Below are 6,008 nucleotides of genomic sequence, written 5' to 3'. Positions count from 1 at the left end.
TAACCTTTGGGTTCTGTAAACAAATATTGTTTTTTATTTTTCTTCAGGGCATATTTTTTTAATATGTGTTGAAGATTAGTCTATTTTATTAATTTATAAAATAAAAGATAGCGGTTAAAAGTTTTGAAATTATTTTATTAAAATTAAATTGCGGGTGTTTCGCGTAGAGCTGGGTCAATTAGTCTATTAGAAGACTGTTCGTCATCAAGTTATTCTTTTTTCATCGGTAATAACAAATTATTAGCATTTATAAATTAAATAAAGTGTGCAACAGACAATAAATTCTATATTCAGGTTTAATATTTATGTAAAACCAATACTAGCTTTTATGGTTTAACCAACTTTATTCTGTATATTAGTCAAGTTAATTTTTCTAATTATACTTATTTCACGTGCAATATCCTATACAATCTTGGGTTTTTTTAATTCACAACGCGATAATTAACATTTTCTATTTATAATAAAGTTTTTAGCCTTTCTTTATTATGACTATGACTTTTCAAAAAATTATTAGTTAAGGAAATATGAATGCTCAAAGATTGACCTAAATATTCCTATATAGACATAGAAAAACTTGTTCGACTATAAGAGAAAGAAAAAAAAATAGCGAAATTCCTGTTTGTATTTTCGCCGAACTTAACGTTCTCACAAATTTCTGAACAACTTATTGCTTTAAATAATATTTAGGCATATAAGCAACTCGGTGTGACTTAAGGCTTTTCTTCATATCTCTTCAAGCAGTTATATTTTTTGTTCGATCATGTTCAAAATCTGCTATTGTGATCTTCTAATTAGAAATGACACATTAACTTACTGGAAAGAGTTTAACATAAATTTGTTAGGCTACTAATATTTCGGATGGGATTGGATGTTTCTAAATGGAATTATGTCATTAGATGTATACTTCTGGGGAAACTGGTTTTACTCTCTGTAGTCAGTTATCATTTTAAAAGAAACTTGGTAATTTTATTAGGGATTTTATCATCTAGACTGTTGGGTCTTCTGAACTTTCGTACTCTAATCCAACAGACCTGTAACTTTAGGCTTTTTATAGTGAGGAATTATCCTCCCATTTATTGATGCAATGATATAGAAACAAATTTTTTAAACGCCAGTAAGCAATTTTAATTTTGTTCCTAAAATGTGAAGCAAAGCTGAGAGTTGAAATTAAGCTTTTCTGCAACTGTTGGCACAACTGTTTCGTTAATATTTATTTTGAAATTTTTGGGAAAAAAAATTAAAAAATTCAAATTCACCGTAATTTACAGTTCGAACATAATAAAGGCGATCTTCAAGATAGGACATAAAAAAATAAATAAGGATTTCTTAAAGGAGATTTTATAAATATTTTTATATTGTCTTCTAAGATAAATTCTAATAGGAAATATACATTACAATTTATTTTGAAATTCCGACAATTTATGTACAAAAATAAAATGTAATCTAGGTTAATAATACATTCTTATTCAAGGCAACCGTCATCTTGAAGTTCCGCAGAAAATGCATTGGACTTAATAATAAAATTCTCAAGGAGCACAGGTAAAGGCGCTTTTGATATTAAACCTTCATTTTAAACTGATTTTTTTTTGTAAATATTCTTGCTTTTGTAAAACCAATAACGAATTATGACCTTATAAATAATTTTAATCGTTTACTTCGTTCTTGTTCCTGATTTCATATGAGTCATTTATTTTTGCAATAGGCACATTTACTTTTGCATCAGAAAAAAATTATTTTAAATAACTAACTAAATGGTCACAATTATCTACAAAAAAATTAGAAATTATCTAAGAAATATATTATTAGTTTCGTTAAAGGAAGTGTAATAAATATATTTCAGCAAAATGGTCGTCTAACTCACTTTGCAGAATGTTTAGATGGTAATTACCCTGGTAGATGATTAGGATAAATGACATTTTTTTACTTTCTAGATTTACAAAATCACGATTTTATAAAAAACATCTAAAATTATTGGCTTTATTATAAAAAAGGAGACGAAATTTTAAATCGTAAAAAGAGGGTTATACATCTTCATTATCAACAAAATTAAGTTGGGTTAAAGACAAGCACATATCGGACGCCATGAAACTACATTTTGTAAAAACACATATACGCAGAATTAATGATTCTTCTATATTAATTGTTATTATAATTTACTTTCAGAAAGTTAATGATAATTAACTATCTTTATATAATTTCACATTTTACAGTGTAAATTTATTTTGTACCTCGCTTTCTATATTTAAGAGGAGAATCAAGGATTTTAGTTTTAATTAACAAGAACACTAAATTGGAACCATAGGCATTTAACTCTTGTGTTATTTTTTAGTTTAGTACTCTTGGATAACTTTGTAATTTGTGGATGTTCCTTTGGATTTCGGCCTGTTAACGTTTTATTTTTTTTATAAATAAAATAAAATAAAATAAAAATAAATTTGCAGAGCCACCTAAATTAAATTGAAAAATCGTTGTTTCGACTTGGAATGGTCATCATCAATTTTGTTTTTTTTTACACCTACTCAAAAACGCATTAAAATCATTGAAGATATCTAGTTGCACTATAAAATATAATTTTAGTTAAAATAACAAACAATATGGTAATTGAATGATTATTTTTTGTTTAATGTTTCCAAGCAATTAATTTTCAAGACATATATAAACCATAATCATATTTATTTAAGTTATGCATAGCGGATTTAATCTTTCTGCAAACACGAATTATTGTATCCTTTTACATTTATAATTGTTTAAATAAGTGAAATTTCCTTGGTAATTAAAAATTTAACCAAACTTTGTTTCAATATAATGAAAAAAGTTGTTAAATAAATTACGAATATTGTATTAATTGGGTTTTTTTTTGGTAATTATTGTGTCAAGGGACTGATTTGAAAACTAATTTAAAAAAAATACCTTTCTTTAGAAACTAAAAAATTACCAAAAAAATATTTCTAATAATTTAATATTTTTAAAGAAAATGATGATCTAATTAATATTTTTTTAATATAATTAAATATATGAGGCCTGAATTAGAATAAAAATTGTTGTTTTATTGTTTTTTTTGTGACCCAAAAATATTTTATGCTTCTTGCTAAGTGAATTGGATCTGGGGTCAAATAAAACTCAGGTTTTAGATTTTAATACTACCGACGTTTCCAGAGTATAATAAGTAGATCACCTGATTTCTTTAGACAGATTTGTCTGGGTGACCTAAATGTAAATATGCTGAATATTGAAAAACATGAGGATCAAATTTTCGAAAATTATGACTTTATGCAGTTAATAAATGAACCCACTGCCAGGGTACGACCCATAGGGTAACTGCACGCAGTTCTATATTACTTGATTTAATTTTTGTACCTTAGGCATTGTTTATGGTTAAAAGGGCGTTATTGATTGTAGATTAGTAAGTGACTACCATCTTGTGTGCTGTGAGTTAAATATAAAACTTAAAAGGATTTTACCAATATAGGTTATAGGGATTATATTAAATTTCCCCATCAATAATTTAAATGTGACAGCTTCCTTGGTTTTTGTTTTTGCAATCTTAAGACTTGGTAAAATTCATCTTTTTAATAATTTTATGCTGGAATGCGTTAACTATTATCTTCCGATTAAGACTGCATGAGTAACATAAAAATAAATTACTGTGGTTGATTAAAGAAATTAAAACTCTGATGAAGAGGAGAAATCGATCTTACATGCTATACAAAACTTGAGGAATATTGGTCTGAGTATAGGTATCCTAACCTCTGTTTGCCTAAAAAAAAATCATATATCGCTCAGATCGCTATCGAAAATAAACATAAGTCTAAAAAACCGTAATCATCTTTGAATAAAGTAAATATAATCAATAAAAATCTTCTAGATAGTCCCGAGTATTTTACTCGGGTAAACAAAATAAATCCGTGCTTTTTATCAATTAATAAAATAGAACACAACACCTTAAATATGCAAGAATTATACAGTACAAATAAATAGAACCAGTCGTTTGATTTCTCGTTTAATATGGCAAGCCCAGGTCAAGTAGCAAAAGCAAAACAATGTTGCCCCTTTATAATTTCGTTTATAACTCACATTCACTTCACATTTTATGCCTATATTGAATACAATTAATTTCCTTCCAATTAGAAGTGTGGTGAAAGTATTAACAAAAATTGAAAATTTAGTTAAGTACTCTCAAAAATATTTGAAAAAATGCTTTATTATTAAATCTTTATTTCTTGTTAATAACTAATAACTCCATTATAAATTTAAAGCAGTCAGACTTTCCTCCATCACACAGTACTATCTCAGCATTAGCTCAAGTGATCTAGAGACAAAATCTTTCAAAGTTGGGAAAAAATTAGATAATATTGGAGGAGTTTTATTAGATTTTTCTAAATCATTTAACAAAATTTGCCAAATAATTAAAAATCATCACGAAGCACTGTACCGTCATCTTAAATAAAATGACTACAGACTTTCAGGCACATACTGATTATACAAAGCTTTATTCTCCGCTTTTCAAAGATAGCTTGCCTCAACGTATTTCAAAATTAAAATCATGTATTAATAAAGTGTATAATTTATCTCTTAAGCAAAGTCAACTTTAAATCCAAAAAAAAAGTTCGACTATATTCTTTAGAACTAAAAAAGTTATCAACATTGAATCATATTACCTTTTCACTTAATAATGAAAGTTTAGTAATCAAATCTGAAGTAAAATATCTTGTACTTAATTTATATAGACTCAAAAATGACTTTTCAACCATAAGTTAACCAAACTATAAAAAGATGCTACTGAAACCTAAAGGTTGTAGTTTTATCGCATCTTTTGTATTGTAGTTTTAAAAATGACCCTTGTCTTAGCTTTAATAACCGCAAACGATTACAAAAAAATCATGCTGTACGACAGAATATCTCTTAGGATAAAAGGACCTAACTGGCTCAAATATTACAAACGGGTACAGATTACAAAACTTGTTATTTGTTCATAAGGTTATTCACACGATTAAGCCAAGTTACATAAAGGATAACATTGTATTGTGAGAACACATTCACACACATTATCGCACTATTCACTTTCCTGAAACACATGGATTTAGAACATTTAAAAAGTTTTTTCTTATACAACAATCAAAGCTTATAATTTCCTTCCACAAAAATATTAAAGACTTGAAGAAGTTTAAAACATAATAATATGTAAAAAGCTTTTTGGTAAATTCACAATAGATAATGTAAATATAATCGCATTAATAGTTGTACCTGCTGCCTCGTCTCAACAGCTTGCAGTTTTAGTACATATAATAAGATTTGGCCTTTCTTTCTTTATCTTATCTACCATACCTATATACTTTTTAATATATATGAAGACGCAAGTGAATGAAGGATTCATGTCAAAAAAAAAATAATATGAGAAAAATAGGTTTAAAGTTTTCGATGTATTATATATCTATATAGATGTTTATTAAAAAAATTTAGTTATCTTTATTAGAAACGCAAAATATTTACTAATTTTTCTAAAAGCAATTTTAAAGTTATATAAGCCCTTTATCAATTAAAAAAAAATAGAATTTTAATTTACAAAAATGGATGAATAACTTAAGTCACGTCATACGTAACATAGATCTTTTATCAAATAGGATATTATATAAATAAACGAAAACTCAAATTGATAAAGGGTTTATAATTCTTTAAACTGTTCTTCGTTTTGCATTTTTCTTTTTTTTTTGTCTTGGAGACATCTTCTGCATTATCAATGATTTTTTGATAAAAATATCGGAACTCCTCATGGACATAAATAAGTTGCTCTTTTAGGTTTAAAATTTTTTCTGCTGAAATGATGTAAGTTTTGGATTTTATAATATTTAGTGTAAAATCCTCAGCCTTGATCCTCTGACACCTAAGCTTAAGAATGTCAACATTCAAAAAGGGACTATTCTTATTCAAAGTTGATATGTATAAATAACTTCCATATTCTTCCACTCGAGTCCATTTAATACCGTCACGAAAGCACATTTGCTGATTTA

The sequence above is a fragment of the Anthonomus grandis genome, chromosome 14, assembly GCF_022605725.1.
Source record: "Anthonomus grandis grandis chromosome 14, icAntGran1.3, whole genome shotgun sequence".
Taxonomy (NCBI): Eukaryota; Metazoa; Arthropoda; class Insecta; order Coleoptera; family Curculionidae; genus Anthonomus; species Anthonomus grandis.
Note: the sequence above shows the minus strand (reverse complement) of the source record.